This window comes from Danio rerio, chromosome 19 (assembly GCF_052040795.2).
Source record: "Danio rerio strain M-AB ecotype USA chromosome 19, GRCz13ab, whole genome shotgun sequence".
NCBI lineage: Eukaryota > Metazoa > Chordata > Actinopteri > Cypriniformes > Danionidae > Danio > Danio rerio.
In genome coordinates this window covers 43,555,425-43,576,993 of record NC_141039.2, presented here as the reverse complement: position 1 = coordinate 43,576,993, position 21,569 = coordinate 43,555,425, and the positions used below count along the sequence as shown (strand labels likewise).

General features: G+C 35.3%; 1 protein-coding gene and 1 long non-coding RNA gene across 2 annotated transcripts in view; both read right to left on the bottom strand.

Annotated features, from left to right (window-relative positions):
- dync1i1a (dynein cytoplasmic 1 intermediate chain 1a) overlaps window positions 1-21,569 on the bottom strand; it is a 160,034-nt gene that overhangs the window by 99,534 nt on the left and 38,931 nt on the right.
- LOC148679834 (uncharacterized) lies at window positions 10,036-12,950 on the bottom strand. The gene is made up of 6 exons (XR_015945451.1): window positions 12,701-12,950; window positions 12,274-12,380; window positions 11,191-11,317; window positions 10,932-11,017; window positions 10,595-10,637; window positions 10,036-10,497 (listed from the first exon to the last, which is right to left on the bottom strand). It is a non-coding gene; the product is annotated as an uncharacterized LOC148679834 (long non-coding RNA).

Sequence of the window (21,569 nt, the reverse complement as noted above, 5' to 3'; positions counted from 1 at the left end):
GCTGTCTCCTCACAGCAAGAAGGTCGCTGGGTCGCTGGATCGAACCTCAGCTCAGTTGGCGTTTCTGTGTGGAGTTTGCATGTTCTCCCTGCCTTCGCGCTCGTGGGTTTCCCCCGGGTGCTCCGGTTTCCCCCACAGTCCAAAGACATGTGGTACAGGTGAATTGGGTAGGCTAAATTGTCCGTAGTGTATGTGTGTGTGTGAATGTGTGTGTGGATGTTTCCCAGAGATGGGTTGTGGCTGGAAGGGCATCAGCTGCGTAAAAACTTGCTGGATAAGTTGGCGGTTCATTCCTCTGTGGTGACCCTGGATTAATAAAGGAACTAAACTGACAAGAAAATGAATGAATTGAATGAATGAATTTGTTTAAATTCAGCCCATGCAAATTGATTGCAACCACTTACCTTAAAAACATTAGTAAATGCAATGAATCATATTCTTCAGTCTACATGTAAATAGGGTAAACACATTTATTAATTATTATGATCATGTGTAATCCAGTTTAAGTCATGAAGTATTAGAAACATTTTTTTGTAAGTTTTGTCAAATGTTTCTTTAAATATGCAAATCAGGCATTATTGTAACAGGCTTATTGTAAAAACTTGCCTCAGCCTACATTATGTTGCTTGTTTCAGATTACAAATTTACTAGAAAGCGCTGTCTATGATTTAATATTTTGATATATATAAATATTTAATACTTCTTTAAATATCCGGATCGGGTTAGATGTTTTCAGTCTAAACAACAAAAAGTATTGTTCAGCTTTTTTCGAACTAAGAATAATTTCAGAGAACAAATCCACAAGAGGCCGTCTACATTTTTGCAAAGCTGAATACTTATGGTCACTGCACACTGATTCTGAAATTTTCGTCTGAAATTGTTGCATGTAAAAAAAGACACAATAAAAAAATAATGTTTTCTCAATCACATATACAAATTCTCCAAAACTTTTGTCTATCATAAAAATATTCGGATCGAGTTTGATTTTTTTTTGTCAAAATAACAAACAATATTGTTAAACTTTGTATAACTAAAAATAAGTTCATATGACAAATCCACTAGAGGGCCGCATCTACATTTTTGCAAAGCTGAATCTACTTTCGCTCTCGTGGATATGGAAACTTTTACGCACAGACATCAACTAGCCTATGAATAATTAATTTTGTTTAAGCACAAAGATTTGTTTTAAAACTAATTCTAAATTCAGTTCTATTTTCCAGCAAACGAATAAATGAACAATAATAACGCAGTGTGGTCAAAAACCTGAGTTATATCCTAAAACACATGCTGAGCCCCTTATAGTCTAAAACCTGCAGGTGGGCAAATCTAAGCTTGTTTTTAATAAAACAAATATAAATATAAATATAATAAATAATACTGCTAATAATAATAACATTACACAAAAGCAAATTGTAATAAATGAACTGAAGAGGCCTCCAGACATGAAAAAGGCATATAAACAATGGTTTTTCATATTTATGTAGGCTAGAAAATATGTTTTATAATATTTTAATCCTTTATATTTATATCCTATATCTATTCTTATTATATACTATATATATATATATATATATATATATATATATATATATATATATTAGATATTTTTTTTTTCTCATATGTAAAGATATTTGTGTATAGCTCTACATCAGTGGTCACCAAACTTGTTCGTGGAGGGCCGGTGCCCAGCAGATTTGAGCTCCAACCCTAATCAAACCCACCTGAACAAGCTAATCAAGGTCTTACTAGGTATACTTGAAACATCCAAGCAGGTGTGTTAAGGCAAGATGGAGCTAAACCCTGCAGAGACACCGGCCCTCCAGGACCAGGATTGGTGACCCCTGCTCGACATCTTGTGTGTAGGCTATTAAGCAGTGTGTAAGCGAGGCGCAACTCTGCGCTCGACTTTAGACCGGGTTTATTTTGGTCTATTGAAAATCCTATTATAGTTTCTCAAAATAGCAACGCGCCAGCAATGCACCGCAGACGTTCATATGAGCGCAAATGCGTTTGCTATTGAAACAGCGTAGCGCAACGCCTCAAAACGACTCTTGCACCAAGCTGAAACTAGCAAAAGACTATTGCGCCGTGCCTTGCGCCGGGTGTATGATAGGGCCCATAGTCATTGCACACACATCCTAAACTTTCACACATTAAGAAGTGATGTAAAAGTCACGTTTTTAAAACTTTCTTCAGTCATAAAAATATTTGCAACAGGTTTGATTTTTTCAGTGAAACTAATATCTGAAAATACTCTCTGTTTTGCCTATACAATATTATATAAGATATCTTCTAACCAGCTATAAGCTCAGCATTCACATGCAGTCCATACACCCAAGCAATGCAACATAAAATATATAATTTCCTCCCAAAACCCAAGTTTGTATAAAATCCCCTGACAATTAAATGCTGTGGATGCAGTATAATGAATGGCGTCCAGCATCAGACTGACATTAATCAGCGTCTCTAATGAAGATGATTAGTTCCTGGTTTTCCAGAGCGTCTCCTGTTCCAGATCTCCAGTATGTTCTCCTGACCTGCGAGACTCTGGTCTGGTAATGAATGTGCAACGTTATGCAGAGGGTCTGTGGTGCCAGTGAAGCTGGCCTGAACCCACAACCACATCTTTAAGAGAGTCATCATGCCACGCCATGCAGAGCGGCCACAGAGCATGATTAAACCTCATGACTTCAAACTTTCCACAGCCGAGACACTCGACCCGGCCTGCAGATCAACCAGGCCTGCAGATACGGAATCTACGCCACACTGACGGCAGCTGCTTTCACATCTACAGACGCTTTGTTTTTATCTCAACACTTTCAAGACCTGTAAAATTGCCAAAAAAAATCAGGTATGATTAGAACCAGAATCATTTGATGACATAATAAAAGTCTTGATTTAAGGAGTACATAATAAATGTTCTCGATTTAAATTATATTCATTTATATATATTTAAATAGATAAAAATCAGGTATAATTAGAACCAGAATCATTTGATGTCATAATAAAAGTCTTGATTTAAGGAGTACATAATAAATGTTCTCGATTTAAATTATATTCATTTATATATTTATTTAAATAAATAAAAATCAGGTACAATTAGAACAGAATCATTTGATGACAAAATAAAAGTGATTTAAGGAGTACAAAATAGAGGTTCTTGATTTCAATTCTATTCATTTATATTTATTTGAATAGATAAAAATCAGATAATAATAATAATAATCTTAATAATAATAACAATAATAATAATAATATTTACAATTATTATTATCATTCCTTACATTTATATAGCGCTTTTCTGTACACTCAAGGTGTTATACATGTTGTTGGGCGGAATCTCCTCATCCATCACCAGTGTGCACCACCCACCTGGATGACATGATGGCAGCTATATTGCGCCAGCCTGCACACCACATTACCTGATTGGTGGAGATGAGACAGAGTGATGAAGCCAGTTATGATATGGGGATGCTTAAAGCCATGAAGGACAGAGGTCCGAGGGCAAATTTGGCTAGGATGCCGGGGTTAAACCCCTAAGCTTTTTTTGAAGGACATCATGGGATTTTTAACAACCACAGAGAGTCAAGATCTCGGTTTAACATCTCATCAGAAAGACGGCACTCACTGAGCAATATACTGGGGCGTTAGGACCAATGACTGTAAAAAATATGGACGACGCGACAGCCCCTTTTCCCATTGAACGCCTTGAGGGCAAAACGCCTGCTTGACAGGCACAAACTGTCGCAAAAGACTGCTGAAATTGGAGCCTTGACATGCGCAGAAGGACTGTCTGATGGAGCCAGAGGAGGAGCCGCGAAAATGAGCGGAGTCGAGCTTCCAACCAAACGCTTTATGTAAAATCAACCACGCCCCCCGAACTTCTCAGCATGCGTTTGCTGTCATATAAACACAAATGGATGTAATAACGTTAACAAATATGAGGGTTTTATATTTTCAATCGCGCCAGCTCCGGGCCGCAGCGCATAACATACTCGCGGCGTCGCGGGTTGATTCCGGCTCGCATGCGGCAGCGCCGGCTCGCTCGGCCGCCGCATCTGGCTCGATTGACTCAGGCTGGAATCGGGCAGTGAGTCCAGGCATCCGGAGTAGGTCCAGCAGAGGTAGTCAGTCTGAGCTCTGAGGGGTAAGTCTCCGGCAGGTGAGAATCTAGCTGGAACTGGCCCGAGTGTGTTTTGCTATCTTGGTGGATAGGCGTGTATCAGCAAACTAATTAAGCCCGAAAAAAGCCCTGACATTAGCGAATAAACAGTGTTCCACCAGGATCATGTATGTCAGAAACTGTAGTTTACTGCTGAACTCATTTTGTCATGGTAAAATAACACAGAAAGTGAATAATAACACTTCAGTCTCCTGCCGAAGCTCAGACGCGCTGCTTTGATAAACTGTCAATCACAGCTGTCAATCACGATGACACGCCCAGCATTAAATTACTGCTAAAAACAAACTGTTTACAAAAATGAAGATCTGCACCTATTTCAGCACAATAACCAGTGCCTTAATCCACCAGAACCATCTTTCGGGACATTTTATTTCAAGTGTAATACATTTTTTTATTTGGGCTCAAGTCTCCTTCATTAACACGGAGGAGGCGGGCTTTATGACTTGTACTGCAGCCAGCCCCCAGGGGGCTATCTAACGGCCGAAACCTTCACTCAAACGTAGGCTTGCGGCACACTTGGTTAGGACCAATGACTGTAAAAAATATGGACGACGCGACAGCCCTTTTTCCCATTGAACGCCTTGAGGGCAAAACGCCTGCTTGACGGGCACAAACTGTCGCAAAAGACTGCTGAAATTGGAGCCAGACATGCGCAGAAGGATTGTCTGATGGAGCCAGAGGAGGAGCCGCGAAAATGAGCAGAGTCGAGCTTCCAATCAAACGCTTTATGTAAAATCAACTACGCCCCCCGAACTTCTCAGCATGCGTTTGCTGTCATATCAACACAAATGGATGTAATAACGTTAACAAATATGAGGGTTTTATATATTCAATCGCGCCAGCTCCAGGCCGCAGCGCATAACTTACTCGCGGCGTCGCGGGCTGATTCCGGCTCGCATGCGGCAGCGCCTGCTCGCTCGGCCGCCGCATCTGGCTCGATTGACTCGGGCTGGAATTGGGTAGTGAGTCCAGGCATCCGGAGTAGGTCCAGCAGAGGTAACATTAGTCAGTCTGAGCTCTAAGAGATAAGTCTCCGGCAGGTGAGAATCTAGCCGGAACTGTGTTTTGCTATCTGGGTGGCTAGGCGTGTATCAGCAAACTAATAAAGCCCGAAAAAAGCCCTGAACTTAGCGAATAAACAGTGTTCCACCAGGATCATGTATGTCAGAAACTATAGTTTACTGCTGAACTCATTTTGTCATGGTAAAATAACACAGAAATCGAATAATAACACTTCAGTCTCCTGCCGAAGCTCAGACGCCGCGCTTTGAGAAACTGTCAATCACAGCTGTCAATCACGATGACACGCCCAGCATTAAATTACTGCTAAAAACAAACTGTTTACAAAAATGAAGATCTGCACCCATTTCAGCACAATAACCAGTGCCTTAATCGACCAGAACTATCTTTCGGGACATTTTATTGCAAGTGTAATATTTTTTTTTATTTGGGCTCAAGTCTCCTTCATTAACACGGAGGAGGCGGGCTTTATGACTTGTACTGCAGCCAGCCCCCAGGGGGCGATCTAACGGCCGAGACCTTCACTCAAACGTAGGCTTGCGGCACACTTGGTTAGGACCCACACAGACCGCAAGTTGAGCGCCGCCTGCTGGATTTACTAATGACACAGGTATTATATGGAACCAGAATCATTTGATGTTATAATAAAAGATTTAGGATCACAAAATACTAATGTAATGCAATATTAAATCTTTATATGTTAACGAAGCTTTTTTACTAAAAAGCTAATTTTATTTTACATATTGCAGTGCAGGTCACTATACTGTATATTTGGTTTCATCTGTTTCAATACAATTTTAATTCTAAATTCTATGCATTTAGTAAGATAGATAAAAATAATTAGAACCAGAATCATATGATGACATACTAAAAGTCTCAATTTAAGGATTACAAAATACTAATGAAATGTCATATTAAGTGTTTATATGTGGCAAGAATCCTTCTAGCTGCTAAGTTTTACCCATTTATCGGAAGCTTTTTTACTTTATAATACACAAGAATTGTCTTTTACATATTATAGTGAAGGTCAGTATACTGTATATTTGGTTTCACTTTTATGTAAATATATCTGTTAAACTGATAAATACACTGTAAAAAATGCTGGGTTCCCAATCGATTTGTGTCAGCATAACATAAAGGAATTACTGTAAGTGAAATTGTTAATTTTGTTTTACAAATTTAAGTGGATTGAACCTAAAATAATAAAGTTGTCATAAAAAACTCAAGAACTGTGTTGTTTCAGCTCCTTTTAAACAACTAAATGACAAACAGCAAACTTTTTGAAATGTGTATGTAACTTTCACACATCTTCATAAGTTAATCAAATTTCAACAAATTATTTTTAGTTTAACTTAATATTTTTAGACAGTTTGACTAATGGAAGTTGAGACAACTGTAAAAGTTGATTTGATTCAACTTAAAAAAGAAGATTCTTTTAGTGTGTATTTTTTTTTACTGAACTTATATTTTGTTTTTTAATTTTAGTAAAACAACCATCAATTAAAATCACCTTAAGAGTAGTTTAAAGCAAATATTTATATTTAGATTATTCACATTTCACTTGATTTTTAGCAAAAATTAAAAGTATTATTAAAACACTGCATATAATTAAACTGGAAAAATTATTTTATTTCAGATCCAGATTCATTAATTTCAGAAATTTGTCTTATGGAGAACTTTTTTTTTTATCTCAACACTGTTAAAATGATATGACATACATTCATGACAACAAAAACTGTAAAAAATTTGGGTTCCACACAATCAAATTTGTTTTGGCACAAGAAGGAAACAAGTTAACATATTATTTTATTTACAAATTTAAGTGGATTGAACTTTAAAAAATTAAGTTGTCGCAAAAAAATCTTAAAAATTACGTTGTTTCAGCTCATTTTTAACAAGTAGTTTTGACAAACATCAAACATATTTCTTGAGTGAATCAAATTTCAACTAATTATTTTTAATTTACCTTATTTTTTTAGTCAGTTTGACTGATAGAAGTTGGGATGACTAAAAGAGTGCTTGATTCAACTTAATTTTTTTTTTTTACTAAAATTTACATTTTGTTTTTTAAATTTGTAAAAAAATTTCATTTAAAATCACCATAAAGGTAATTTAAAGGAAACATTTATATTTAGATTATCCACATTTTACTTAACTTTTAGCAAACTATTAAAACTAATATTACAATGCATATTTAAACATTTATTTAATTTCTATAGTTAACTGTAAAAAATATTGACAAACTTTACTTTCCATTTGAAGTGTTTAGACAGCAAAATAAAAAAAATAAATATTCAAGACAGCTGCGGTTCCTTTCAGATCCAGATTTATTCATTTCAGAAATTTGTCTAATGAAGATTTTTTTTACTGAAAATGTAAAATTTTGAAGTTTTTGTTGATATATACACATACATATATTTATTTACTTATTCACATTTGAATTAATACTTAGCAATACTGAACGTAATATTAAAATATTGCACATATTTAAACAATTGTTCCATTATTATTTTTTATTACATGTATATATTATTTCAACATTAACTTAATAAAAATTAATTGGCAGTATTTTAGTAGTAACACATTACAATACAATACAGCCATACTGGCAGCAGTTCTTTGATCGTTTTCATTCAGAATAGAATGTGGAATTCATCACTAGCAGAAAACAAACAAGCTTCTAGTACTCAGCAGCGAAAATACCAATTGGGAGTTTTTACATTCACAATACATGAGAAACAGGCCGGAATGACATTTAAATGATTTAATAAAGTATATCATGTAATTTTCTGAAGTAGAGAGCTGATGGTTTTTCAGAGCGGCAGAATCTGAATGTGTGTCCGCAGTTGGTGATGTTGATGTGTTAAGAGTGCCCCCTAATGGCTGATAGAAAATACAACCAAAACACCACACACATACAACACTACTACATCAAATAAATGATCATATAATGCATTGTTTAAGACGTTTTTACATTACCATTTTAACATTTTTTTAAATGATTTAACCTTTGTTTATAGACATTTTTTCATCATTTTAGCTTTGTCAGTACAAAAAGTTTTCTTTTTTTTAATTGCATTATTTTATGTATCTTTTCTTTTATGAATGTATTTTACATCAGTAAAAAAAAAAAAAAAGTTACACTCGTAAAAACATAAACGTAACACACATAACCCTTTAATGGTAAACTTTGGGTTTTAATCCCCATGCCATTTAAGCAAAAACATTACACATTTTGACCCCAGTTTCTTAAGCTTTTCCTGTGGAGCAAATAATGCTTTTTTCCTGTTTTCTGCTTATGCACAGTGCAGGCCAATTGAAATATAATGATGAACTTATGTGGGGGTATTGATATCAGAGACTGTTTTGTTTATACTGTAATGTTACACTGAGAATGTTTTGTGAGAGTGGTAGTTTGGTTTTCCAACTATAATGGACTCGTTAAAGTAAATTGTGTACAACAAATGTCTTTCTAATTATTTATGCAAGACTGCAATAATCACCCCTAAAAATTTAGCATATTGAAAAAGATTTTGCGTGTTTTTACTCACTGTATAATAAAAGTGGCATCATGTAACAAAAGAATAAGGATTTTAAAAGTCCAATATAGACAACCAATCAAAGGTTTGGGGTCAGTAGGATTGCTAAATGTTTTAAAATAAGCTTCTCCTGCTCACCAAGGCTGCATTTATTTTATGAAAAACACAGTAAAAACTGTAAAACTGTGAACTGTTATTGCACTATAGAATAACAGTACTAAATAAAAGTACTTTATAATTTAATTTAATCATTTATTCCAGTGATTTTACTGATGAATTTTCAGCTTCTTTACTCCAGTCTTAAGAGTCACATGATCCTTCAGAAATCACTCTAATATTAATTATTATTGTTATTATTAGTGGTAATAGTAATAAAAGCAATTATGACTGAAGTAATAATTTCATTTGAAACTACATATAACAAGAAAGCAGTTATTTAAAATGTTAATAAATGTTTAACAATTTAATTTTCTTTTTACATTTATTAAATGCCGCCTTGATAAACAGAATCATTTTCTTTTAAAAAAATCTGAAAAAAACTGACCCCAAACTTTTGACCTGTAGTGTTCATATTCCACACTGAATGTGGAAAAAATGTTACTGCATTTTATGTTTTTAACCTATTTTTCACACTTATTATTATTTGCAACATTTTTAAATTGATTGATTAAATGTATCATTTTCCCTGATTCACATAATTAAACAAAACAATGCAAAAAGTCCTATGAAATTATATATACAACACATTTTCATAGCTAGTAAATTTTATAAAGAATTTTAAAAAGGCAACAAGTAAAACAGAATTAAACTTAGAATGATAAAGCATTATTAGATTTTTTACTTGTAAATTTAAATGGTATTATTGCTAGAAAACTATTAAAAAATTACAATTTTAATGATAAATTTTAAATATTATAGTGGATCAAAGGCATCATTTAGTACAATATATACACAGCAAAATATGGGGACCCAAAACAACTCTATGGGTGTTAATTTCAACACTTTGAAAGTGTCTCATGGGGTCCACTCAAAACAGAGTTAAATCAACACTTTCAAAAGGGTTGGCACATTGACACCGAAGTAAGGGTTAATTTTAACTCTGGTCAGAGTTAAAAAATGTAACTATATTTAACACCGCCTGGTGTAATATATTGTTATTTTATTCAACTCTCTTGAGTGTAAATATGGTAAAAAGGTCAAATAGACTGTAAATTACAAAAGAAAAAACATTTTATTTGAAAACATTCACCACTTCAACAATTCATTCAGTTTTTACAATGCAACAATGTCAAATATGCTTTAAATGTTTTATTAGTACAGACAGTATCAACAAAATATGTATGACCAGTGCTCAAAAAGGCTGTTTCTGTCCTTTGGTCCAAACTTGATGTTTCATCAGAGCAATTTGAAAGTTCAATATATCGTCACTCATAGTTTTCTTCTGAATGCATAGTTTTCTTCTGAAATTACATTTTAAACAACTTGGCATGCAAATCTTTCACTTCTGGTGTTTCCTTGGTCCTCCATATCAAACACAGCAGTTTAAATGAAGGTATAAATGCTGTAAACTTGTGTGAAAACAAACTGGAGCTAGGAAATCTCATCAAGCATGTCCTGTGAATGAAGTGCTTCCCAGCCACAGGATGACCTTTTTATCCATGACGATGTAGTAGCTGTTGATCGCTCGTCTGGTGGTTCCTGATGCACGGATATAGGGTGATGCTCATCTAAGAACTCTTCAAGACTCCAGCATGACTAAGAAAAATGTTTGAAAACAAATTGCAATCAAATTCTATGATATATTTAAAAGAACATTTAAAGTAAATAAAACATTTAAGAAATCTAAACTCACCTTTTGAAAATCTTCATGATGATCCACAACTTGACTCTCCCAGCTGGTTGAGGTGACAGGATATGGAAAAGTAGAAAAAACACATAAATCACTGTTGGATCTCCAAAAACAATTAGGTTAACCACTATGACTAGAACTGGAAAAACAGGCAGCTGTCTGTCCAGAATCCTGAATTTAACAACACTTGGAGCAAAATTTAGAGGAGCTTAAAATCTTTTATATCATTTAGTGATGCTGACTTCCCCAAAATATTGGCCACAGTGTGAAAAATATTCATAAACTTACAGTTTTCTGTAAGCGCGTGCGTGCGTGTGTGTGTGTGTGCGTGTTTCTTTACCAGATTCAACTTGTTAGGCCCTTTCAGGTCCAGTATTGACGCCACCTTTCCTGGAGTCTAGCAGATGTTTCAGGTCCAAATATAATCTAAAATATTAGGATAAGCAGAAGAGGAAAAGTGCAAAGCAAAGAGCAAAACATTATTTAAGTAACAGTTCACCCACAATACAAAACTTATCACCTTCATGTCATTCGTTATTCTCTAATGCTTTAATACCCTCTCAGCTTGTGAAACAAATACAGAACTTTATCAAACATACCTTCATTATTATCACCACATATGACCAAGAAGGTGTGCTTGGTCATTTCACCAACTCTGGAAATACACCATCCGTCTCTAATCAGCCACCGTCACAGGGTCTTGTGTTATTGTATAGAGAACTGTGGCTGTTAAAAAAACAACAAAAAATTAGTATCTAACACATATGCATAACCTTCAGATAAAAAGGAGAGATGAACATCACAAAGTATGCCTCACACTTTTTCAGATATCTTTTGATTCAGATGTTGATTATTGATATAATACATCTACAAATCAAACCTGTATCATCATTAGGCTGCTCAAATATGAATCAGTTGATTAATTTTACAGACAGGTGGCTGTTTACAACGCACTAATAAAACGTAAATGTTGTGTACAGTACATGCTAAGTTTAGCCTATATTTTTAAGCACAATATCATGCGGGAGAAAAAGCTTGACTAAGATGTTCCTGACTACATAAATAGCCTAACTTACTAACGTCAGACATCCCGAGTTGGGAAAAAGTAATTTTCGGGGGATACAGAGTTGATTTGCGGGAGGTAGCGGGAGAGGTGAGTACCTGAAGAGCAACGGGATGAGCTGCGCGCGACGTACCTGAAGAGCGGTGTGAGTGACTTGCGCGCGATGTACCTGAAGAGCTGGGAGGGATGCGGTGGAGAGGGGTGTGCAAAGTGTTTAATGACCGGGCGGGAGACGCGCGATTTCCGGGAGATTATCATTCATTTGCGGGCATCTACTTGGGCATCTGGGAGTCTTTGTGCATTTGCGGGATAACGTTAACGTTAGTCCCGCAACTTCCGGGAGACTTCTGTAACCTTAAATGTCTGAGAAAGTGCAAACGCGGTCATTTAAAGACATTAATGTTAACATTCCGACTTTAATGCTTGTCAACCCTTAATATAATTCAAGCGTACGTTATCACGCGAGTCTATCAACTAACGGTATATGGACGGCCACCAATGAACCAGTTTAAAAGGGCTGCGGTGTTTAAAACAACCAAATTAACGTACACGAATAACAAACAATCATATGTTTTAGTCAGAAAGCCTTTTACAAGTAAGCATATGTTCATTTACTCACCAGATATGTTTTAGAAACTCTCCAGAGCTTATGGAAACCGTCCTGTGTCGCCGTTAGCATCCGGGCAGAGTAGGCTAGGCTGCTCCGGGGATTCCCTCGCTAGTTTGCTTCGAATTAAAGGAGAAGTGTCGATTTTATTTTACAGATGGGTAACAACGCACAAAATGGCATTAAGCGTGACAGAAATGTGTTGAAAATGTACATTTGATGTTTTTATGCACTATGTATGCGTGAGCATATATAAAAACATTCTTGAAAAGAAGTCAATAGTAATGCAGTTAAGCTAGATACACAAACGACCATGAATAAACCGCAGAAGTTTAAAATTGTCACTCCATTCTAAAGTTATTAACTTAACAATATGTTTACAACTGTATTTCCTTAAAGAAAGTCAGTAAAATACCAACATTTAGGTAGTTTAACTCACCAGTTGCTGTTCTAAACCTTAGATGGAAAATGGCGTCTGGAAAATTCTTCAGTGACTGGGGCTGCATGAATTCCCTGATGTTGGAAATAACACCACCAAGTGTTGAAAAGATAACTCCTTGATTTCGCACTGAATAAAATCAATTCTAACTCTTATTATATTCATTTATCAAAATCTAACTCTTTAACGTCAACACTTTACTCTGAAATGCTTCAACACCGAGAATTTAACTCAGATGAATTTGCTGTGTAGTCATGTAAAAATGAACATACTTTCATACTTTACTGTATATTAAAATATGTTTTAAAAAAATCATTATGGAAAATTGTTCCTATATTTTAAATGATTAAAGATGTAAATTAATAGTAGATAATAAATATTGGTACTGGTAATATCCAGCTGCCCTGTGGTCCATATAGAGTCTTTACTGTACGAATATTTATTCAAAAGATTATTTGTTATATTAAAGAAATGTAAAATAATAGATTCCCAGTACTGGATTGCGGCTAGAGGGGCATTCGCTGTGTAAAATACAGTTGAAGTCAGAATTATTAGCCCCACTTTTAATTTTTTTTCTTTTTTAATATTTCCCAAATGATGTTTAACAGAGCAGGGAAATTTTCACAGTATTTCTGATAATATTTTTTCTTCCGGAGAAAGTCTGATTTGCTGTATTTCGGCTAAAATAAAAGCAGTTTTTAATTTTTCAAAAAAGCATTTTAAGGACAAAATTATTAGCCCCTTTAAGCTACCCTTTTTTTTTTTTTTTTTTACCAACCATTGTTTTACAATAACTTGCATAAGTACCCTAACATGCCTAGTTAACCTAATTAACCCAGTTAAGCCTTTAAAAGTCACTTTAAGCTGTATAAGTGTCTTAAAAATATCTAGTCAAATATTATTTACTGTCATCATGGCAAAGATCAAATAAATCAGTTTTTAGAGATGAGTTATTAAAACTATTATGCTTAGATATGTGTTGAAAACATCTTCCCTCTGTAAAATAGAAATTGGGGGAAAAAATAAACAGGGTGGCTAATAATTCTGACTTCAACTGTATATGCCAGAATAGTTGTAGGTTCATTCCGCTGTGGCAACCTCTGATAAATAATGGACTAAGCCAATGGACATTGAATGAAATAATAGAAATCCTCTAGATAATAATGTTAAGACCACCAAGTCCTATCCACCAACCTCACCTGACTTCACCATGATCTTAGAAAGTTCCATGGAGAATTCGGGATTTTAAATTGTGTGCTACATGGAAAACACTGAACTGTTCGGAGGAATGAAACACTATCCCATCTGATGTTCAACACACATCACATGGCAAATATTATTATAGTGGCTCCACGCACAGGGGCCGATTTTTTGGCTGAGGTGGTTTCATGTAACTTATTATGTGGTGGTAAGAGGGGAAAATTGTAATCATCTGGGTCCGGATTGGCACGGTCCATCAACTGTGAAAGACATCGCATTGTCTGATATCAGGTTTTTTTTGTTGTTGACTGGCATCTTGCCTTGATCCAAACCATTTGGGATTTGGGCCTTTATAGATTTGAAACCAGAGTCGGATGATGGCGATGAATTCAAAGTCTGAGCATTTCAGAAGAGAGCAAAGGAAGAAAAGACAGACATCGGCTCTAATGCCAGCGATTAATTTTGACATCGCAGATCAAAAGAGAGTAAATGTAACAGTATCTAAATGCGACATGACGCTCTCTGGTATGAGACGGAGGGGGAAATAGCAAACGCTGTTGTATGAGAGGGAATTTTTGGCTAACCTTTAGTTTTGTGAACACTGACACTCTCAGCTTTTCTCTTGTATAAAAGAGCTAAAACAACACGCCGGCATGAAGCGTTTCCATATGTGACCCGTTCGCCCGACTCAAACCCAGACGTGGGTGCTGAATGGCAAGAGTACAGGACTTGATATAACTGCTGAACGGGAGATTTAACTCTGAAGAAGATAAAAATAGATATATCATTGTAAACATAATTAAAATTCAGTTAAAATGTACTCACCATAAAGTTTATGTTGATTACCTATTTAAAATGAGCCATGAATATTTACAGCTAAAGTCAAAATGATTAGCCTAAGGATATGATTATGATATTACGCTGTTATTTAGTTACCAGCTGAGGGCTGTTTTCAGGTGTTGCGCAATATCATTGCGCCTGCTTCAGTTATGGTACAGCAGCGAAGTCATTATTATCCTTATCGACATAGAAAATAGCAGTTTTTGACTTCCCAATTGTCTTAGTACATGATGTAACTACAAAAGAGTCAAGATTTAAACTCTTTTTTTGCATTTTTTTTTCTGAGTGAGATGCTAATGGTCTAATACAATTTAATGATTTATGCTAAGCTAAGCTAAAAGTACTCCCAACAGACCTGGAGATTGGCTGAGTGGATTCGGCAGGCACTTTTTTTCCAGGGGTTTCAGTACAGCGTAACCCCTGCTATGTCGAATGGTGGGCGTGGCCTGTCTGTGAATTTGCAATATCATATACAGTAACATCAGAAGCCTGTCCTGATCCAAGGTCTTTGGTGTATCATCACTTTTATGTTATTTAACAACAGATACTGTACCTGATCCCAGGTGTTTCATGCATGATGACTTTACTAAAAAATAAATATATGTTCAGTTAATTAACTGTTAATCCGTCGATCGACTAAGATCGAGTCAGAAAAATTTGGTATTTATTTGTTCTTACAGGACTGGTTACCATATGTTAAACTACAAAAACACTATGTGGTACATTATTAATCTAATGTACAACAAGCATTATTATTATTTTGTGGTTTACCATGTACCAAGTACAAAAGTCACAAGATTTTTTTTGTTGTAAAAACAAATGCAATTTTAAACTTGTGGTTGGTTGTTTTTGCAAATGAAGTTCATAAAATAACCTGCATGATTGTATTTTCCTTTGTTATCCATCACAGTTCTTCATCTATCGGAGCTATAAAAAAAAACTATTGTGCGCATGATCGGTGACCTCTTAATATTGTTTTTTTTTAAGGGGGTGTTTTCAAAACACAGACCACGCCACGCCCATTTTACATTGTGGTAATGAAACCCCTGGAATTTAGTGCATGCCGAATGGATTTAGAAATGATAAATCTCTAGCTCTAACTGTTTAGCTCTACAGAAGTTATTAGTAGAAATTAAGCTATTTCCAAAAAAAAAATTTATCGTTCCATTAAAGTAAATATAATTTTGGCGTAAACAATTCTTTTAGTATAACCGTAGTTGAACAGTTTAAGAAACAAAATATCTTTAAGTGGATACTTTTAGGGATAAAGGACATCCAGGAGGTTGTTATCGCAGAATAATCCCACTTTTATTTAGAATTTATCCAGCTTATTACACTGCTACTTGCCACAAAACATAAAAATTTGACACAAAACCTTGTTCTGAGCCGTAATAGTTTCTTGATTGTTCAATTAAACATAAAGCTGACAGAAATGAAAAGGAGCTGAATGTAAAACATTTGCTAACTTGCACATTATTCATTCGCAAGATGGCATTAAACAGTAAAAAAAAATAAAACTGACCGAAATAACTGAAACTGGTTGAATGGAGTATACACTAACCTATGCATTATTCATTCACAAGATGATGCCAAACAGTCAAAATAAAAAAAAACAAAGATGATTGAAACTGGTTGAATGGAGTATACACTAACCTATGCATTATTCATTCACAAGATGATGCCAAACAGTCAAAATAAAAAAAACAAAGATGATTGAAACTGGTTGAATTGAGTATACACTAACCAAGGTATTATTCATTCACAAGATGGTGCCAAACAGTCCAAAAAAAAACAAATATGATTGAAACTGGTTGAATGGAGTATACACTAACCAAGGTATTATTCATTCACAAGATGGCGCCAAACAGTCCAAAAACAAATAAAAATTATTGAAACCAGTTGAATAGAGTATACACTAAACTATGCATTATTCATTTACAAGATGGCGCCAAATAGCCCAAAAAAAAAAAACAGCAGGACAGGCAAGCAAATTCATATGAATGTGGATTTGAATGTATTTACTGACAGTCAAGTTAATTTAAATGAGCCTGTGCTATTATCCCAGAATAACACCTTGGAAATTTGCAACAGGCCAATCAGAATTGAGCATTACTGACAGCTGAATAATAACACTAGATAACAATGTTAGACTGAAATGTACACATATTTAGGATAAGTCAGCCCAGCAAGAATTTTTAGCTTTTAAAATATGTCTAATAGATAGCTAAACATGGTCGTCTTGGCTAAAACAAGGCGAAATTTGGGCTGTCATTGAAAATCTAATAGACATCTAGGAATAGGCCAAAACTAGACTAGTCATGAAACTGGAAAATGGACTACAGATATAAAGCCTGTCTAATCTGTCTATTTAATGACTAGTCTAGTTTTGGGCTATTCTTAGATGTCTGTTAGATTTTCAGTGACAGCCCAAGTTTAGCCTTGTTTTAGCCAAGCTGTCTACGTTTAGATGTCTATTAAACTCTAAACTGTTTGTTGGGGGGGTACTATAGTTAGGTTTGTTAAGCAAAATTCAAGTATCATTCACCCCAAGCTGCTTTTGCCAACATCCTGAAACAATCAATATACTTACAATTGATGTGAGAGTTAACAACTGAAGCCATGTCATCGAACATTACAATTCTTTACACTATTATAATATTCAGTAGTCGAATGCTGACCCAAAAGCTCAATTAATTAATTGAGTCAATATGTTTGGCTGGGATCGACAGTTTGTTTTCAACAGCTTGGTTACGGAGGTCTCTGCAAAGTCCCCGTAATGTCTTTCAGATTAGCATTTAGTTTGAACCGCAATTAGGAACCCAAAAGACCACCACAAGTTTACCAAAAAAAAAGTGACTGTAAAAAGTGAATCGCCACTTCCCACTAGAGACCCCCAGAGCTAATGGGCCTGAAAAATTCCAGCAAAAGATGGCCAAAGTGCACACACACACACACAAACATGCATGCACGTGTTAAATAGAGAGATTGTGAGAAACAAAGAACCACATCATTTCCATGACCTTCTGAACTGTTCAACTTCCTTGAGCTGGTTTCCAGGACAGAGTGAGCGAGTGCATTGAAGAAATTATTAAATTCTGTATTGAAATGAAACAAAGTTGAACCAATCTTTTTTAAATGTACTGCTGAAACTACTCTTATCGGCTTGATGGTAATTAGCGGTAGAGCCTGTAAAGCCCGCTTCTAAGCTCTGCTGATCTGGACCGCATTTAACTGGCCTTCCAAGAGAAAAAAACAGCATGTGAAAATTACTATTTTATATGTGTTATATGTATATATGTGTTATTTGTATCAATGTGCATATTAAAGAAATATTTGAGTTAAATATTAACCTGTTTAAAGTCCAAAAACTGTTCGAAAATTCATTTAAAAAAATTTAATCAGTTTTTGTGCGTCTGTCAGAACAGACTTTGGCGTTACTTACACTAATACGTTAAGCGTTTTAGAGTGAAAACGATTCACGTCCAAACTGACGTTTCACCTTGCGTTTCTGAACAGCTCTCCATCAACATTACACTCCTAAAACCGCACATCATGTGACCACAAATACAGTCTAGCATGCACTGGTGGCAGAGAATCTGCTAAAACTTACTCAGAGAAATGCTGTGGCTGTCAAAGATTGTCTACTTCGCAATTAAGCGATTGATCAAATAGGCCTACACATGGAAGGTTGCAAAGAAGGTTCAGGCTAATTTGTTATAGTGTTTTGCTGTATTTTTAAAATACAAAAATACAGTATTTTATTTTGACACATGTTTTGGCTGCTGTACTTTGTAGTTTATTTTGATTCACCTAAAATGGAGGTATTTGGTATTTTAACTTTAAAAAAACATTTCAGTGTATTTTTGCCCATCCCTATTAATAATGATATTCATTTAATTATAACTGTGACTAAGAAAAATATAAACATAATAAAATACAAAACGTAAAAAAGCAATATCACAACACAACAGTAAAACTACATTAAAAAATAAATGGACACTAGTGTGACAGTCTAAACCCCTGAGTAAAAATAGCATTATTAGTATTTTTACAAATTATTTTATCTTTGCCATGATGTTTGCCAGTACATAATATTTGACTAGATATTTTTCAAGACACTTCTATACAGCTTAAAGTGACATTTAAAGGCTTAACAAGGTTAATTAGGTAAACTAGGATAGGGTAAATTAGGCAAGTTATTGTATAATGATGGTTTGTTCTGTAGACTATCTATCTATCTATCTATCTATCTATCTATCTATCTATCTATCTATCTATCTATCTATCTATCTATATATATATATATATATATATATATATATATATATATATATATATATATATATATATATATATATATATAAAGGGGCTAATAATTTTGTCCTTAAAACTGTTTTAAAAAAAATAATAACTGCTTTTATTCTAGCCAAAATAAAACAAATAAGACTTTCTCCAGAGGAAAAAATATTATCAGACATACTGTAAAAATTTCTTTGCTCTGTTAAACATCAATTGGGAAATACTTAAAAAAGAAAAAAAAAATCAAAGAGGGGCTAAACATTTTAACATTTATTTACTACATTTGCTCCAGTATGATATTCACATCACTTTCTTTCTAAAGGACAACACATCCGAAGAGATGAAAAGATGATGCCAACCATCGAGAACCTAAAGGACAACACATAGACTTAATACACTTTATTAAACATGTACACATAGACATCACCTTTATGCTATAAAATTAACTAGGTTAACTATGTCCATATATAATAACTTATATTTAATTGTATCTTTAACTTGATTGTAATGCAATAATGTGCACCTTTTGTAAAGCTGCTTTGAAACAATAATTATTGTAAAAATACTCAAATAAACTTGAATTGAACTGAACTGAATTTCTAGCAACATTACACCAACAAAGAGAACAACAAGAGGAAAAAAGTAAAAAAAAAAAAAAAAACGCAGACTTTCCCAGAATGTCGTCACAATGCTATCTTGGGGAATTACAAGCCTGTCCTTTCATAGAAATTATGTGGCAGAGAGCCCACTGGAGCCTCCAATATGGCGTCCGGTGATTGGCGAGTAATTTGATTGAGCGACGAACAATGTACACTTAGCAGAGAAAGATCTCGGGCCGACCAATAAACAAGAAGCTGGACACATGTCACACTGGCCATATTCAGCTGAGACGGAAGCGAACACTTGATGAAATTAAATCTTCCTAAACAGAGTCACACACATTTAGATACAAACTACACTGTGGACAGGCTTCCCGGTGGGGTCAAGAGTTCAGATGGGTCGCAAACCCTGATTGACTGGCATTGCTGAGTCAGGACTTTAATACTACACACAATACTCGCACTTACTACTCACAATAATGTCATTTCAAGGTCTTCTGCATCTGATGGAGAGATTTGGATGGATTTTATACCACAAATGAGCCACTGGCTAACAGGTTTGGCGTCCATTTCTGCCAGTTTTTTTCTTAGACCACCGGGAGAAATCTTTATAAATCAGATTTTGCTGAACTGCTGAACCAACACGTGACTTAAACATGCATCAAGGGCTAAACAAAGGTCAACAAAACACTGCAACACATTTTGGACCCATCAAGAAACCTTTTAGCCTGAGTGTGTTGAGCAAACAGCATCACATATTAAAAGAAAAGTCTTCCGCTAGCTTTTTTAAAACCAAGATATACAGTAAACATTATCAGTGTGACTAATTTGACTGATTCGTAGCCTAGATGCAGAGATGTATAGTAACGAAGAACTACTACACTACTGTACTAAGTACTAAAAGGCTGTACCTGTACTCTACTGAAGTATTGTTTTTTCTCCTACTTCCACTTTTACTTCAGTACACATTTTCGATGAGTTTAATACATTTACTCCAATTGATTTTTAATGTGCTGCATCGTTACTCATTACTAGGGGTGTCAAAATGATTGATATCGGTTCAGTAATAGATCATAACCAGTTATTACGTACTGACGCCATTAATCTCCTAAGCGCGATGTCGCAATACTATGGCGAATAAAGCGGGGATGAGTAAAAAACGATCTTACTACAATGAATCCGGCACAGCACAAGAGCCGCTATTTCACTAGGGAGAAATGCTGTTAAACTCCATCTTTACCTCTCTCTCTCACTTTGGACATTTGAACCAGCTGTGCTGGCCTGTTTGTGAGGTAACTTTTCCTCTCCTCTTGGCTGTTAAAGCGATACTTGTGGATCCAGACACTAGCGTGCCTGAGGTGCGAATTTTCTCCACGGCGTCTATTACGGATTCCCTGTGACAACCGCGTATTATGTGCACACAGACTGTAACCGCGGCTGTTCGTCCCGCCATCGGCGAACAGCACTTTCATTTCTAAAGCCAATAGCAGCCCTTTCTGCTGAGCTGGTGAAGACAATAACCAATCATAGAGACCTCACCTGTCAACGCTCAAAAAGCAAGCAGGATAATATTTACATTAGTTTATTTGCTGTAAATGCTCATGCTGTCTTCTGTGCATGTGTTGGAGTTTTGTTTGATACATTCAGAAAGAAGTGTTTTCTTTGAGCGGGTCAAATTAAGGGTACAGTTCATATATCTTACTGCTGTATTAAAGAACAAAAATGTATTGCAAATAATATATAAATATTACAATGCACAGAGATGCACCGAGATATCGAATTGAACCAAACGGATGGCATGATGATCGCAACCGAACCAAACTGTGAGACCAGTGTAGATTCACACCTCTACTCTGTACATTTATAGACCTGTTTCTTGGCTACCGCACTGAGGGCACCATAGTGTCCAGCGTCTTCTGGTAGAATGTTTA